This window comes from Camelus ferus, chromosome 1 (genome assembly GCF_009834535.1).
Source record: "Camelus ferus isolate YT-003-E chromosome 1, BCGSAC_Cfer_1.0, whole genome shotgun sequence".
Lineage (NCBI taxonomy): Eukaryota > Metazoa > Chordata > Mammalia > Artiodactyla > Camelidae > Camelus > Camelus ferus.
This window is the reverse complement of record NC_045696.1, coordinates 17603833-17622794: the sequence shown is the minus strand read 5'-3', so window position 1 is coordinate 17622794 and position 18962 is coordinate 17603833. Positions and strand designations below refer to the sequence as shown.

The 18962-nt window shown below is 34.4% G+C and overlaps 1 pseudogene; it reads right to left on the bottom strand.

Annotated features, from left to right (window-relative positions):
* Nucleotides 1–4591: 4591 nt before the first annotated feature.
* LOC102508453 lies at nt 4592–9245 on the bottom strand (annotated as a pseudogene).
* Nucleotides 9246–18962: the final 9717 nt, after the last annotated feature.

Here is an 18962-nt window from a genome sequence, read left to right as displayed (position 1 = left end):
GTGTAATATTTCAAAAATATTAACCAATACATTTTGTGGTAGTGATTGTTTTACAAAATTCTTTTTATCCCTTGTGTGTTTCTTCTAGGTAGGAAATAACTAAGCTGACTTTTGGCTCAGGAAAAAAGATGGTATTAAAAGAAGGAGAAAAAAAGATCTTTTTCCTTGCTTTTAAATATCAAAGGTCCAACCACAAGAAAAAATAAAAAAGACTCCTGTGCATGAACAATACACAAGAGTAGGAGACTATGGGAGGAGTTAAGAGAAAAGTTCTGAAACTCACAGACTTGATAAATGTTTCCTGGACTGTCAAAGAGGAAAGTTAGGATGGAAACAAAAAGTGAGTGCAAGCCTTAAATAATGTCTCAGAATTTCCTTTAACCCAGTGTGGTAGGATGGAAGCAGCAGAATGATGTCTGTGTATCCACAAGTAGTTCTGAGAGCCCTTAGAAGTGGAGAAGAAGAGCCCTGCAGCAGTGACCTGCATGGACTAATGATTAAGACCTGGCTGGGGTCATAGAATGGGTATGGGCTCAGAGAATTCCAGCAAGAACAGGTTATAGAGCACCTTGCCAATTTGCCCACTGGATATTAGTCACAACTCTGGGAAGAAAAGTAGATGTTAATTTACTGGAAACATACTTTTACCATTATGCAAAATAGGAACTAGAAATACTATGTCCATTATAGAAAAAAATCTGTTACATTATTTTTATAGCAAATTTATGGACTGAGATTTATAGACACTTCAGTTTCAATAACCTTTTCCTATCTCTTACTCACATCTAGAAAGATTCTGGAAACTAACCTGACCTGAAAGGGAAGTTAGACCAAGGTGTTAGTGAGACCAGAGGATATATTGCCCATAACGTAAATGTATTCTTAGAGAAATGTCTATGTCTCCTTTCTTTCTAGCATCTAGAAAAGAAAAGGAACATAACATCATTTAAGACATGTTTGCTATGCTACATATTGTTATTTGCTTTATTATTATCCCATAACTTTATACAAAACCTCAAGCACATGGTAAGGCAAGAAGTACTGTGTCCTTTAAACAGAAGGAGCACAGAAAATGTAAGTAAACTTGTCCCAATCTTTCTTTCATCATGTATTTTAAGTAATTGTGGAAAATTTCTGTTGCTTGCCAGCAATCACCAGAGAATCTAGAGGAAAGATCTAGCAAGCAGCCGGCTTATACTTTGACAACACCTTGCACAGGTATAATAAACTCAAGAGAAAGAAAATGAGTTCCTCCATATCTTTTCTCATTCCAGATGTGAAAACTAGTATTAGACCTAACAGTTCTCATGTTCAACACATGTTCTGTATTTTAATGCAAATTACTGTATTTCTTGCCCATCCTTTAACACCTTCGTCTCCTTTGCTGTAGTGAAAAGTGGCTGGACAGTGGCTCAGAAAGATATCCAATAAGAAATAAAGAACTGAATGTACGTCTACCCTATGAGAAGCATGCCAGAGGAAGGGAGAAACCTGTATTCAGTGACATCAGTGGATAGATAACGATTCCATTTTTCTCATCCACGTGAGAGACATGTCTGATGTTTGTTCCACATAGTCTCCTGATTACCCCCAAGAGGACTAATGTCTAATTACCTAGAGTGATAACCTGCTCTTAACATAACCTCATTGGATTCCTTCCCTTCCCTGACTTCCTCACTACCCTACCAGTTTTTTTCTGAGATCATCTTCCATATAAATATTTGTGTTCAGAATCATTCCTGCTGGGTATGCAGCTGGTAGAAGTTAGGCTGAGTCACTCACAGTTCCACAGTTCACTCACAGTTCCAATGCATCTATCTTCTGAGTTGAAAATTTTGACCCCTCTCGCAGTCCCAGGGAATCCAGGATTCACTGTTAGGTTCAGAGTCTCATTGCCCTTGTGATTTATTCCCTAAATAAAGACCAGGATTATCTTCACGGACTTGTGCATAGGGTGCAGCAGCAGAGGTTTCCACACTCAGAAAGGGACTTCATATTTGAGGTTCAGTGCTCTCCATTTGCTGTCTAGATATGTTCAGTAATGTTATCTTTCTATCTGCTTTGCTAAGTGAAATTAGGTGGGATGATGGAGCGCTCAGAGGAGGCTTAGGGCCTGTGCTCAAATGCAACTGGGTCTTCTGCCATCTCCCTGCCTCTCTAAGGATGGCTTCTTGGCTGCCCACTACCCAACTCCCACCCAGCAACTGCTGTCCCTTTTCATCTCTGGTCAGAGGTCTGGCGGTGGTAGTATAAAAGGTCAAGATGGGGTGCACACACTGTGCATGCTGGACTGTGGGGCACAGCCCAGGCACCTAATAGGGTCTGCACTCACCTTGCAGATATCCCCACAACCAAGGGAGTATGGTGTTAAATAGTAAATAAAACTACCATGAGAGAGGTACTGGTTTCCAATTTGATGCCATAAAAACTTACAGTAAACCTAATGGTTTAAAACAACACAAATTTATTATCTTACAGTTCTGTAATTTAGAAGTTAAAAATCGATCTCAAGGAGTTTACAGAGCTGTCCTTCTTAATGGAAACTCTAATGTAGAATCAGTTTTCTTGTCTTGTCCACCTTCTAGTGGCTGTCTTCCTGCCTTGGCTGGTAGCCCCTTCCATCTTCAAAGCCAGCAATGGCCTGTCATGTCTTTCTTATTCTGACACTGATACTTATGTTTTCCTCTTCCACATTTAAGGATCTTTTGAGATGACATTGGTCCCAAGTATAGAGTCTAGGATAATCTCCTCCCACCCACCATTTGAAGGTCAGCTGATTTACAATGTTAATTCCCTTTAGCTTTGTAATCTAATATATTCATAGGTTCCCAGGATTAGAAGAAGGACATTTTAGGGAGGACTATTATTCTGCCTACCACAAAAGGTGGAGAGACTATAGAATAAAGGAAAAAAAGTCCTGCTTTTTTTTTTTTTTTTAAAGGGGCTTACATTTTTATTTTGTATAGGGCATCACAAATGATGTAGCCAACCTTGGGAAATATCTAAGTGGACTTTACATTAATTCCCTCCTTCATGGTCCACATCTAGTTCACAGAGATACTCATGCATCCCTTGTCCCCATAAATTCTAGGCAGCACCCTCTTCCGTGCTCCAGGGTTGCCATGGCTTTCTCAGGCATGAGTCACACACCAGGCTTCATCTCTCTTAACTCAGGACCTTTGTAGATGGCTTCCTTCTTGCTGTACCTTCACATGACAGAGACTGAGAGGGTTCTGATTTCTTCCTTGTCTTATAAAGGAACTAATCCCACCGTGGGGAATCCATTCTCAAAGCTTTAACTAAACCCAATTGTCTCCTGAAAGTCTCACCTCCAGATACCATCACTTTGGGGATTACAGCTTCAACATGTGAATTTGTGGCATGGGGTGCAGGAACACAAACATTCAGCCCATAACAGGAGCCATCAGCATATGTACCAATACTTACACTAAAAAAAAAAAAATCTGATCACACTTGAATGATTAAATCTATCAAATTTATGTGACTTTAACCCTCTTATATGAGTTTAATTCAAAACATGGAGGAATCAGGAGATATCATCTTGCTCTTGTTCACGTTTTAGAGAATTTATATTGAATTTAAGTTTCCCTCTTTTTATTTTTCTCAATCTAAATTCAATCCATATCTATATATGTAAGCCTGTGTGTAAGTGTGTGTGACCAGTTCCCTCACATTATCAAAAATTGTGTGGCCTCCTTTTTCTAATACTTAACAGAATAGAGAATTACTATGGGGTTTCTGGGGGTTAAGTAATATGTTGGCAGCCTGGGTAGTAATTCAGTTTGTTAGTTTGACAATATGAGATAACTGTACTTGCCAATACAACTGTAAATGCCACTCAGTCTATCATTGTGTTATTATTGTCAGATCATGACATCTTGACATTTCTTCTCCAAGCTGTGCCACTTCTATTTTTTTTTTACTTAAAAGACACTGCAATTGTGTTATTCATGCATGAAAAATATAACCTTTAATTTTTGACTCTATGTAGGAAAACATAATTTATACTCTTCATCTTAGAAGTGTTTCTAAAATATCACAGAAAAATAAAATGAGCCTAGTAATGATTTAATATATGGTGCTTAGGTCAGAAATAAAAGACACTCACTGTATTGGCATTTTTCCTAAACAATTTTCTGAAGACACTATTGTTATGGATGTAATTCTCTTTAATATTTAAAATTGCATGTTTTACTTCTACATTTTTGCAAGAAGCAATTGTCTGATGGCTCTTTCAAGACTGTAGGAAGTTATTTCAAGTTAATTCACAGAGAAAGTACTAAACCAGTGAATCAGCATTATGAGAAATGGCTCTCCATCATCTGCGCTGTAAGAGGATGTCAGTAAGTATTGGCTTTTTTCCCCAATAGTGGGTCCAACCCCATTTTACCAACTTGCCTGGCTTTCTTCCTCCTGTTTTCTACTTTTAATTACCAGATTCTCTAATGTAATTTATTTCATCAAACTTATTAGCAATGGCTTCCATAAAAGTTTCTATCAGGAAGAGAGTAGAGCTTAAGAACAAGAACTTTGGCAATTTAAACATGGGTTCAAATCTTAGCTCCATCACTTATTGGTTTGCGACATTGTTCAGCTGAACTCTTAATTTCAACTTCCTCATCTGTAAAATGGGAGTAACAGGAAAACTTACTCATAGTAGTGTGTAGGGATTAAAAAAGAAAGACTGCTGGCCATGCAGTAAAAACCTTATGTAATAAATGTTGTCTCCACCACTGTTTTTGCTATGCCTACCAAAAAATGAATGATTATGAATTATATAGCAATACAGAACCCATATTTAGTTGTGCAAATGTTCCATTTGAAACTAGAAGCTAATGTACAGAAAGTTTCTTCTCCAATTCTAACAAAACATTAAAAATAAGCAGAAAATGAAAGTTGTATTTGTAAATTTAGCAATTTTCAAAAGCAATAGCCATGTATTTTATCTAGATAGTATTAATTAATAGGAAATATGGACCAGTTTCTGAGTAAAGAATTCCTTTAAAATATTTGGCTTAAGGAAAATGATACTCTGTAGAAGATGCAATATCTATTCAATATAGCCCATAGTCCAGACTTTCCCATGCTGTGATTATATCACAATGAGTGGGCGGATAAAGGTAACAGAATAATTATAAGTTTTCAGGTTGTAGCTCTCTTTTCATCTCTAGAATATCTTTTATATAAAAAATTAATTATAATATTGCTCAACTAGGTACGTCTGTCCTTCCGTTTGGGACCTTCACAAATTACAGTGTACTAGACCTGAACCTCTGGGTAAAATAAATTCAACTAAAATATTTCAATCTCAAGAATATGGGCTATATTGAAAATTACTTTGTCATTTAAGAATTTGGATTGCTCTATCTTTCTTTTTGTATATATAAATATTTTCTTGAAGTATAGTCAGTTTACAATGGTGTGTCAATTTCTGGTGTACAGCACAATGCTTCAGTCATATGTGAACATATGTATATTCATTTTCATGTTCTTTTTCACCATAAGTTACTACAAGATATCAAATATAGTTCCCTGCACTATACAGCATGAAATTGTTGTTTATCTATTATAAAATTGATCAGTTAGTATCTGCAAATCTCTAACTCCCAATTTATCCCCTCCTACCCTCTTTCTGCACTGGTGACCATAAGTTTGTTCTCTATGTCTGAGAGTCTGTTTCTGTTTCGCAAATAAGTTTGCTTGTCTTTTTAGTTTTTTTGATTCCACATATAAGTGATATCATACAGTATGTTTCTTTCTCTTTCTGGCTTATTTCACTAAGAATGACAATCTCCAGGTCCATCCATGTTGCTGCAAATGGCATTATTTTATTATTTTTTATGGCTGAGTAGTATTCCATTGTATAAATATACCACAATTTTTTTCTCCAGTCATCTTGGACTGCACTATACTTAAAACAAGTATTACATCTTTTTCATAGGAAAGGCATCTTCATAGTAAATACTTAATTAGATATAGATTTTATGGAATTATTTCTTCAATGTAACCATAAAAGTATTCAATTTGAGTTCTCGAAAGACTTTGATTACAGCCTGTAAGTCCAATCTTGTTCATTTTGAAATATCAGTTATTAAAATATATGTTTTAGTTAAATGGATATTTGAGGTTTTAAGAGAGAATCTATTTTAGACTTAAATAAGGATATTTAACTATTTTCCAAAAAAGGCAGCAAAGACAAATTCCTCCCAGGAATGGTTTATTCATATATATAAACACCTATTGTTTAAAACCTGTATGAAAAACATTTGCATGGAACATGCTTTTGAAATCACAACATTTTAGTTGACCTATAATCCTCTAAGAATATTACAAAGTTTGGGATTAACATATACAAAATAGATAAACAAAAAAGACTACTGTATAGCACAGGGAACTATATTCAATATCTTATAATAACCTATTATGGAAAAGAATCTGAAAAAGAATAGGTTTATAAATATATGTATAACTGAATCATTTTGCTGTATACCTGAAACATTGTAAATCAACTATACTTCAATAAAAAAAAGTAACAAAATAATATTATAGTGGCTACAAACCTTAAAACAATGTTTTAAATTAATTTAATCTATAGGATGAATATTAAGATGCTTTAAGTCTTAATCCATCAGATAATATTTTCATTGTGGTCAAGAATTCAAAATCTATTGTAGTAGTACAAGTACTCAAAGGAGAAGGTAGTCCAAAAACTAGTTTTATTTTTGTTGTATGCCCATGTTTATTGAACATGCATGAATTTTTCCAGGGCTTATAGTAGCTCAAAATAAATAGTAAATTTTTGAAGGCTTAAGTTAGAACACTAGAAAACTAGGTTCAGTTTTCCTTGCTCACTGCCTCAACTAAGTAATTAAAAGCATCATTTTGCAAATGAATGCAGAGGACATGTCAGAGTTAATCTTTGAAAATTCACTCTCTACATAAATTAGGACTGGTACATCCCAATTTCTCTACAAATGTGTATCATGTATGGTAGCCACAGTGGAAGTGGGGGAAGAATAAAGGTTTTAGAAACACATCCAAATTATATCTTGCTAGATGATTTCAGTGTGATTAGAATCTTCTATAAGCAAGGGAATACCTAGAAAAGTACAACCTCAATGATTTTGGAAGCCAACTTTAGCTATTTAATTTACATTTAAAAGATTTCTAATGCTGTTGAGTTTCACACTGTTATCAAAATTCTTATCATGTAGAAAATGCTGTAGGATGACATCAGAAGATCAACAAAGATACTAAAGACTTCCCTAAAATTAACTGATTTGAAGAGGAATTAACACACATAGAGGAAAAAAGCTAATTATTTCATATTTAAATTCTATTTATTGAAACTAAAATTATTAAATTGATACATGATTCCTTAAAATTAATCACATTTACTATCAACTATTTGCTGTTTCACTGCCTAAACATATGAAGAATATGGTTGCACAATGTTGTAGATGTCAATGAACTTGAGTTACAGACCTAAGGGCCCAGCAACCCAATTTTGAATAATGTCTTACATTAAATTAGGTTCTATTCACTATGATTTAAAAATTTGCTTTCTCTCCCTCCCCAGTAGTCTAAATTTACTAGTTTGCCAAACATTCTTTGGTTTTGTTTACAGACAATTTATCTTAGATTTTTGTTATTTTGAATTGTACTCCTACTTAAATATCATGTCTAAAGTGAACAAAAGACCACATTCATTTTAATATTCAACAATAATAACACAACATAACTCATTTTAACCCACTTCTATTTAGATTTGGCATAGTGACTTAAATTTGGGGGGGGATTTATTTTTTAAACAAGCTTAATTTACTTTATTTTTCTTATATAAAAAAATAGCAGTGGCCACAGCTAGAGCCTGGGTTCTCTACATGTGGACTGTGGTGTGGGTATTCCGTAAGATGGTCAGTGAATTCTTGATAGGGAGACTTGGTGAACACGGTCTTGCTCCTGAGGTTGGAATGGGATAGCTGTATGCCTTAGAGATGGCATGGAAAGTGAACTTGGCGAAGTTGTCCCGGGTGGCAGTGCAGGCCCTGGCCAAGATGCAGCAGTCATTGATACTAGCCATCATCAGCAATCTCTTGGGCACAGGGACTGAGACTCTGCCAGTGCCCCTGGGGGTGGGGAAGTGGTGCACCAGCACAGTGGTGCACAGAGCCACAACAGCCAGGCACCTTGCGAGGGGATGTGTGGGCCTTGCCAATCTTGTTCCCCCAGTGGTCTTGCTGCACGGGGATTATGGAGACTTTGGCCAGGATGAAGGCCCCACAAATTGCAGTGGCTATCTCTTAACACCTGGACTGGCATGTTGTCAGATGTAATCCCTGACGGTGATAAATGCCTTCAATCTGGTCTGCTGGCCAGTGTGGGTCTGCTTCTGCATGGCTATAATCATCAAAACTTCCTTCTTGAGGAACACGTCCAGGAAGAATTCAATGATCTCAGATTACTTGATGGGCAGGGAGAGGAGATGGATCTCCTCAAGAGACTGAAAGATACCTATGTAGATTTAATGGAAGGAGTACATTTTTGAGCAGGAAGAAAAAATTAATCTTATTCTTCCATTTATAAAAGTAGGATTTCTGAGCCATATGTGTAGGAACTACTATTTGCTGATACGTCTTGCAAGAATAGCCCAATATTAAAAAATTGGGAAAGTATATTAAATATCTTGTAATAACCTATAATGGAAAAGAATCTGAAAAAAGAATGCCTTCATCCTTTAAAAAAATATTTTTTGAGCACTTCCTTACTTTCAGGTATTATATGATGCTCCAAGATCATCTCCTATTTCCCCTGCTCCAGCCTAAAATCAGCCATTTCTCCTAGAAGCACAGTTCCTTCCAGCAGAGAATGTAACTTCTTACTCATAGATCACACATTTCCTCCAGGAGGCCTTCCCTGCATAACTAAACCTCCCTGCTTCTGGATTCCTCAACACTTCCATTAGAGTCCCTGGTGTCATTTTCCTTAGTAATCAAAAGTATTTTAAAGCCACCTTGTTGGGGTTTGTGTATTTATTAGTTTATTGTCTATGACTCTCTAAGGAATAAACTGTATGAGAACAGAAATATTGTTCATTCAAACTGCAGTTGCTCACAAGAACACCTGTCTCATAATTAATAGTCAATAAATATGTTCATGGAAAGGAATTAATAATTTATTTGGAAGTTACCTCGGGTTTGGTCTCGTTGCATTTCTTCTATCATTCTTTCAAATGATTCCATAGGTCAAGATAGGCTAGGTCAAGCCACAATAACTAACCCCAGGATTTTAGTGACTTAATAAAAGCTTACTTGTTTTTGTTTGATCAAAGCTGTTTTGATCATGATTCCTTCACATCAACATGTGCTCCACAATTATTGGGAATGGAAAGAAGTAAAGTATATCAACTATTCTCATATTTCATTGACAAAGCAAGTCACACGATTGCGAAGGAGCATAGAAAGCTAAGCTGTCTGTAGGTCTGGAGAAAAGGAAACAGAATCATTAACATCTAGTACAAGTGAACATAAATTTTATTTTGTGTAATATTTGTAATTTCTTGGGGACAGAAATGGTCTTAATTCTTAATCTCTCCAATTGACTTTACATATTAATATTTCAATGATCTACTTTTTTCTTTAACTTAATTTTAATAATTATCTTTTCCCAAGCTTTGAAGCTGGTGTTTGCAACTAAAACTAGAATTATGAACACTTTTAGATAACGTCCTCAAAGACTTATCTAGGATATAGGAGAGGATATGCTTAACTCACAGCAAAAGTCATGGTTCTCAATGTATATAATATAATAGAAGTTCAGATAAGGGATGAAATGTCTCATGGTTCAGTGAACTAGTGATGTAGTGGAATAATAGAATTACATCATCAGTTGTCTGGCCATTGACATCATTTTAGTGATAGATGTTAATATATATTATGTCAAGGAAAGGAAGACTTTGTTGTCAAAAAAAAATTTGGGAAATTCTTGTTTAAATAAAGTAAATTAAAAATTAAGATTTTTTTTACTGTTTGACTTCTTAGAAGTCCCATTATTCTAAATGTCTTCTATGAATTTTCTGAAAGATATTTAATATATAGTATCTTATGAAAGTATTCGAAGGCAGGTTTAGACTTGGTCCAGAAATAGAATGGCCATTTTTTTTTTTTTTTGCAGCATAATGAATATACTTGGAAAGTCATCCAAGGGACCAGGATTGAGGGACAAGAAGCAAGAGAAAAATATTACAAGAATAAGTTACTGAATTGGTCTATGTGATGGTTGACTAGTGTTAGATCTTACTGTGACCCTTTGAAGAGCTATATGAAATGCATCTTAGACTGCCTGCCTGAGGCATGGAAGGGGGAAGATTTATCCACTCAACATCTATTACAAATAGGTCAATGATGGCTCCATGGGGATTAACTGCTATCATGTCTGGGTTCACATGTTTTAATGTTAGTTTGGTTTCTAACAGGGATGTCAATTTTTTAGGTTAGAAAAATCCCTTGGTAGGAAATAAAGGCAGAAGACCTAGGTAGGTCTAAGTGAAAAGCTGATAAGATGCACAGACTTCATGCAAATTTGGACAAAGTCTGCTCAGAATTTGTTGCTGCATCAGAATCTAGAGTAGGAATTGGGATTCAGTAATTACCCTTGAGGCATCTCATAAAGTGAATACCATGTCCCTCAACCCACTGCCAGCATCCTGTAGGATGAAGAGCAAAACTTTGGAAAAATCTAATCTAAACCATTTGTACTGAAATATATATTCTCTGCAGAAAGCTGTAGAAGAATGTGTTTTGAGAATCAACCTTATTTTCTTATATTAGTCAAGTCAATTTACATAAATCTTATAAATAATTTAAACAGCATATAAGTAGAAATAGTGGCAAAACATAATTAAAAAATCAATGTTCTAAATAATGATCATTTTTTTAAAACATTATCATTAAGGACAGTATAGTGAATGCTTTCATCTACTAAAATTCTTAAATCTTCTTTCATGTATTTAAACATAATACAGACGATAAATTCATGAAGCAACTTACAAGTTTTACAAAAAATGTATACAATAGATCCTTACTATTGATCTTCATAACATTAGCAAGAATAAAAAAAGATACAAGGGAATTTCTCATCTAGCCTCTAGGTACACTTAATTGTCACATATATTTTAAGAGTCATTGTAATGTAAAATGCCAAAATATTAGTCATTTAAATATATATGTGTATATATATACATAAATGTGTGTTTACACGTATATGTGTGTACGTGCATACACGTGTTTATCTCTTGCAAATAAATCTTATTTTGTAGATGCAACTTTATATACTAAATTCTTATTTTTCTCATTGAGAACAGTTCCATGGAACATAATGGAAGTATTATTGCTTTCACAGGCTTAACATCTGCAACTCAATTAAAAGCAAAACTACAGAGGAGTCATTTAACAATACAATAATTTGCAAGTTATTGTACACAATGATAAATATCCATTGAGCAAGCAGCATATCAAGGACATTGTTTCAAAAATATAAATGGAAACAACAAACAAGAAAAGCAATTTAGAAATGAGAGAGAATAAAAAGCTAAAAGAGTGGTTTTTAATACTCTAGAACACTCAGGATTTGTGCTTTCATGTTTTTCATGACCTTTCAAAATGGATCTCAATTTATAGGCATTAAAGTCTAGAGTGCAAAAAGAGAATAGCCATAATGATATGTTTCATGCACTTCATTAAAAATGTATTTTCTTATTTTTTAAAATGATCTTCTCCCAAGTTATCTGATTGAAATATCGTTTTCACAGTGAACTTTGGAATTGAATCTGGTTTCAAGGTTTTGGAAAATAGCACACAAATATCATGAATTGATTATGAAGCCTTGAAAACTGCTAAGTGTTCAGTTCCCTCACTGATCAGTGAACAGTAACAAGTATTGCTACTTTTAGGGAACTATGGAACTTTTCAATAAAAAGTATATGTCAGATAATCTAAAATTTCAATTAAAATAAAGATTTAAAAGTATTTCTCACTATAATGATTAATTTTTATGTTTCAATTTGACCAGGCTATGGTGCACATTTGTTTGGTAAAATACCAGTTTAGATGTTGTTGTGAAGTTATTTTTCCTAGATGTGAAGAACATTTAAAACAGTAGCCTTTTTTAATGCAAATTAACCTTTATAGTGTGTATTATCAGTTGAAGTCCTTACTAGAAAAGACTGAGATCCTCCAAGAAAGAAGGAAATCTGACTCCAGACTGTCTTCAGATTCAGGAATACAACAATTCTTTCCAGAATTTTCAGCGTTGTGTACTGCCATGAAAATTTGGACTTTTTCACCGCACAATTTCATGAGACAATTCTTTAAAATAAATAAATATACATGTTTTTCTGAAGAACCCTGACTTCTATACTCACTGTGTTCATTTTTAAAGGTGTAAATTAATTTAAATTAAATCATTTATTTTACCACCAAAATACGAATTTAACCAGATGCAGTTTTGGGCATCCATAATCAAAGTCAAATACTGGCAGAAAAATAAAATAGGACAGCACAATAATAAATCCAGTTCCTTACATGTCTTTAGTGTGTTCAGTTTATGTGCTTAAACATAGGAGTTTCATTTTTTGAACTACATGAGAATGGACAATGGGAGAAAGTTGTATAGTATTATATCAAAAATACTTTCACACTTGGAGTCTAACATCCTTGAGACCCTGTATCAGTAGGGTTCTCCAGAGAAATAGAATCAATTGAATATGTTTAGAGAGAGGGAGCGGTGTTCAAGGAATTGGCTCACACAGTTGTGGAATCTGGCAAGACCAAGATGTACAGAGGAGGCCATCAGACTGGAGATCCAAGGGAGAGTTATTGCTGTTACAGTTCAAGGCCAAAGACAGTTTGAAATCAGATTTTTCTCTTCCTCTGTCATTCACTCTTTTCTCTGTTAAGATCTTCAATTGACTAAATGAGACACACCAGCATTATGGTGGGTAATATGGTTTCCTCAAAGTCTACTGACTTAAATGTTAATTTTACCTAAAAATTATCTTCACAGCAACATCTAGACATATCTGACTAAATGTGTAGTATCACAGCTTAGTCAAGGTGACAAGCAAAATTAACCATCGCAAATCTCTTCATATTGCACTGGATCAAAGATTTTGATCCATTTAGCAATGTCATTTTTCAAAATTAGAATTTAGGTTTTTTGACTTTTAAAACTTTGCACGCAATACAAATCAAATTTTTGATGTACAGTCAATTGAATTGTAACTCATAAAAGTTTCCTGCAATTACTACCACTACTACTTAAATACAGGATAATCCCAACACACCAGATAATTCTCCTTTGTCATGCAGTTCCCCCCACTCCCATCCCTAACCCCTGGCAGCCAAAGATCTGTTCACTGTCCATTTAATTTTGCCATTTTCCCAAATGTATTATCAATGGAATTATATAGTATGCAATCCTTTGGGACTGGCTTCTTTCACAGATTTTTTTCAGATTATTGCCTGCATCAATATCTAATGTCTTATTACTTAGCAGAGTCCCACTGCATGAATATAAGAGATTTTGTTTGCCCATTCACTTACTGAGGGACATTTGGGTTATTTCATGTTTTTGGCAATTGTCGATACTGATATCATAAACATTTATGTACTGATTTTGTGTAAACACATAATTTCAATTCTCTAGGGTAAATTTCTAAAAGTTGTATTTCTGGGTGATGTAAGTGTATATTTAACTTTATAAAAAATGGACCAACTTTTTCAGAGTGGCATACTGTTTTGCATTCCAAATAGCAATGTTTAAAAGTGTCAGTGGCTTTGCCCTTGGAATTATTTTTTATATTAGCTATTTCAGTAAATGTGGAATGGTATCCTATTAACTTACATTTTTCCAATGAGAAATGATTTCTCTGGTGCTTATTTGCCACCTGAATAATTTCTTTGGTGAAGTATCTTTTTTTCTTTATTAGTTTGCTTTTTTATTTTTTGTTTTTATAAAGACAGGAATGACTACTTCCCACCTCTTAACATTTCAGGGCTGAAACTAGAAGTTGTATTCTTTCCTTAAATCTATTCAAACCATGTTTCAAGTGGGTTTGTTACACATCACTTAGAGTTAGGTCTTATATTTTATGCAGTCTATCTCTATTTAACCTTCATTTTTTTTTTTATTATTTTTTAATGGAGGTACATGGGATTGGCTCAGGACCTCACACGTGCTAAGTACACACTCTCACTAAGCTATATCCGCACGTCCCTATCTCTATTTAAATGGGTGTGTTTAAACCGTTTATATTTAATGTAATTAATGACATGATTGGATTTAGCTCTACCATTTTGTCCCTTCTGATTTTCACTCCTCTGTTTTGCCCTTCCTGCATTGTTTTGGGTTATTTGAACTTTTAAAATTCCATTTTAATTTGTTTATGGGCTTTTGACTATACTTCTTAGTATACTTTTTTTTAAACATTTTTTATTGATTTATAATCATTTTACAATGTTGTGTCAAATTCCAGTATAGAGCACAATTTTTCAGTTATACATGAACATATATATATTCATTGTCACATTTTTTTTCTCTGTGAGCTACCATAAGATCTTGTGTATATTTCCCTGTGCTATACAGTATAATCTTGTTTATCTAGTCTACAATTTTGAAATCCTGTCTATCCCTTCCCACCCTCTGCCCCCTTGGCAACCACAAGTTTGTATTCTATGTCTATGAGTCTATTTCTGTTTTGTATTTATGCTTTGTTTTTTTGTTTTTGTTTTTGTTTTTGTTTTTTAGATTCCACATATAAGCGATCCCATATGGTATTTTTCTTTCTTTTTCTGGTTTACTTCACTTAGAATGACACTTTCCAGGAGCATCCATGTTGCTGCAAATGGCGTTATGTTGTTGGTTTTTATGGCTGAATAGTATTCCATTGTGTAAATATAACACATCTTCTTTATCCAGTCTTATATACTATTTTAATGGTTGCTTCTGATATCCTTATATTGAAATAGATGTACCAAATTTTATATAGGCCACTTAGAATGAATGTTTTACTTTTTCAAATAAAAGAAAAAAAACTTAAAAAATTCTATAAGTATTTTTACTCTACCAGCAATGCTGTATTAAGAAAACTTCTACTTTGCTTTGCTGAAAGCCATTTTGATAGGATGGCTTACTTAGTCACTGGCTATTAACTAGTCAGTAATTAAAATTTTCCTCTTTTCTGGATGGAAATTATTTTTATTTCTAAGAATTGTTCAATGTATGGAATACATGCCATTTGTGTTTGACTCTTTTGCCCCTGCATATCAAGAACTTTGAGGTAAGGGCCCATAGCATTTTATTTTTAATCACTTTGGTTTGTAGGAATTGATAGAGCAGGGATAAACTGAAAAGTATGGGTCTAAAACTTGGAAGCTAAGAGGTAATAGACTGCTATGCTATAACGTTAAGAAAGTGGGAACTCAGAAGTAAGGACGCATAGGCCAGGCCTAGAAGATAAAACTATATTTTACAATATTTACTATCTTAAAACCATTTTAGCAAGAGGATGTTGGCATTGGTTGCTAATAGCCACATCAAGTGAGAGACGTGCAGAATGGAAAATACCAGGGCAGAATTCCTCACACGTTTCTTTTGAGGGACAAAGTGTTGAGAACTGAAACAAACACTGTAAGGTTCTTAAATAAATTAACTTTCCAGATTAAAGCGTCTAACATTTTCAATAATTGAATAAAACACCTGCATACCAGAAAGCACCATGGGCTTCAGGAGAATAAATATCTACCACACATGGTGGATTCTTGTCGAATGTTAAAGACAATGGTGACAGCTTAAATAACTTCCATTGAGCCTAAGAGAAGCAATGCACGCACTAGAAAGAGGAAAGGAGAGTCATTTATGTCATATCCTATTTTCGCATAGAAGAAGATCTTAAAGCCAATCAACCATTCTTACTTGCACGTTATGGTATGCCCGATAATGAATAGCTTTTCAAGGCAATCATTGAGCATCGTGACTTTTCTCTCATGGTGATTTTTTTCCATAATGCATAAGATGAAATCTCTAAATGTCGCCATTGGTCCTAATCACTACACAGGCCACCATTAAAACCATAAAAATGTTAACTCATTGTGTAATCATATTGAAATATGATTCTATCTTTCAGTCTATCCCACACATTCTATCATACATTCCATAGAATGTTGAAGATAAATTTAGCAAATGCAGGAGTTTGTGGTTTTAAATCATGGAGCATTAAAATAAGGAAACTTGATCCTCTAAAATTAAAAGCCTAGTATAACTAAATAATATATATAATATTTTTGTGGATATCACTAGTTGAATATGACACTATATTGATATTACTGATATTGATAGAGATGTTTGACAGAATACATCATTTACTGTATCTAGTTAACTACCAATTATCTTATATGAACTGTATTCTACATACCATGAAAGGGCTTTGAACATAATATATTATTTTAGCTTATAAATTAATATTAAGAATGTTTCAAAGATGTGGAAACTTAATCTTACAGAAGTTCAGAAATATATCCAAGATCACATACCTAGTAAATGGCCAGAAGATATAGCATCCAAAAGGACAGTTTATTAAATAAGACATATGAAATCAGGATAGTTTATTGCTGGTTAATTTTATTTCTTGACAAGCATTTGTCAAATATTTTTAAGAGTGATGGAGCTACATGCATATGGAAACAATATTTCAATCATAAAACTACTAAAGAAAGTCAAGACACGTTAACACTATTTATTGTAGGATTGTACAGCTTGGCACAAATTTCCATTGCTATAAGGCTTCAAGAAAGAGAAAAATCACTGTAGCATATGGTATAATTGATCATTTGATTGAGGAAAACTTTAATTTGGGTCTTAAGGGAAACACAGGGTCAGCTGGGAAAATGAAAGACAGGGAATGAAATAGGGCATCCCAGAAATGGTGGAGGAAGATAAACGGAGAGGGAGTCTGAACACAGCCTAATCTGATGTGCCTAGAAGTACCCTCCATAGCATTTTAGTCTCCCACACTCCATCCTAATATTTTTAGTCACTTTCTGTGGTCCTCTCACCTGCCAAATTCCTTCACCACAGCAAGAGCTCTAATCCATTGGTCCTTTCATATTTCTCTGCCTCTCAAAACTCATGTCTTTTTCTCTTCCCTATCTGTTTTAAATTCCATGATTAATAATGTTTTTCTTCTTTTCTTACCTAACTTTGACTCTAAAAGCAATCACTAACAACACTCCTTTTACATACATTTTTCTTTCCTTCTTTGTGATTTTTCTCCCTGTTTCACTCTTTAGGCAAAAACACAGTGTTGTTGAAATCCAATACACTGACTACTTTCTACCTTCATGTGTATTGAGCTTGACAGGAGAAAACACACAGTAAGAAGCTCTAAGTCTTGCCTCATAAACTTGAATCTCTTTTTAGTTCATTTAGTCTTTCACCTTCCCAAACAAATTCTACCTCCTCCTCCCGCTCTTCACTCAGTTGACAAGCTCGCTTAATAAAAACAGAACTTTCACATCAAGTGTTACCAACTTACCTGCATCTGCATGTACAAAGGCTCTTTCTTCACTTCATTTTTAAAATATAAACTACCCGTGTTCATGTCTAAGTTAAGCCTCTTTATTTATGCCCTGGATTTATTTGGTCCCATTCACATAAGGACTCTGCATCTGCAATTGCTCCTTTTTGTTTCCTGGGTTATCAAATTCTCTATCTTTACTAGAACTTTTCCATTAGTGTGCACACATATATTATTATTTTCTACGTATTCACCCTCCAGTCCAACCTTTCAAAAGAGTTTTCTATATTCTATCTCCATTTTCCCTCTTACTCACTATTTTTTTTTTTATCATCAAGCTTTCATAGTCTCACTTCCCTTGAACTGTTTCTGTCAAGGTCATGTGCTACCTTTACATTGTCAAATTTGTGGTCAATGCTCAGTCTTCTTACTTTCTCTATTACAGCTAATCACATTGTCAAATTTGTGGTCAATGCTCAGTCTTCTTACTTTCTCTATTACAGCTAATCAGAACCCTTTTAAAAATAATTTTCCTCACTTGGCTCCTTGGAAAATCTCTCATGTGTCTCCTGAGGTAACACTGCTGCCAATTCTTTTTCTATTGCTTTTGTTAATTCTTCTTAACACTTCCAAATTCTACCTGTTGCAGAGTCCCAATTTCAATTCTTGAATCTCTTCTTTTTTCAATATATGCTTCTAAATCTTTTCTAGCCCACTTTCTTTCAATGAAATCTGTATGTTGACTCTTCCCATATTTGTGTCTCCGGCCCCAACATCTCAAACTGAACTACAGATTCATATTTCCAACTATCTACTCAATATCTCTGCTTGGATATCTAATAAGTGTATTACATATCAGAAATTATTTCTTCCTTTCCCTTGCTGAACTTGCTCCCCCCCTTCTTCCACTTGCTCAGGCCCAAACCCGGTGTCATCTTTGCTCTAGGTTCTCTTTCACACCACAAATCCAATTTATCAGAATTTCTTACAGTCTATCTTAGAAATATATCAAGATTCCGACCACTTCTCCATCATTTCCACAACTAAGTGGTCTACGTACCTGTCTCTGAGTTGTGATACTTCAACAGACTCATAAATGGACTTTCTACTTGGTTTTCCCAACACTGCAGTTGGAGTGACGCCATAAAACACAAAGTCAGAGAGAGTGACTCTATTACTGAAAAAACTCACATAGAGACTGCCTTCTAACCTAGAGTTCAACTTCACTGTGAACCCCTATATGATCACTCCTTCCACTGTTTCTTAGGCATAATATACAACTCCTCATTCTTTGTATTCCTCATAGCTCAATCCCTGATATGAGTTGTTTTTTTTCTATTACAGTGACTAGAGGAGAGCCTTATTTTTT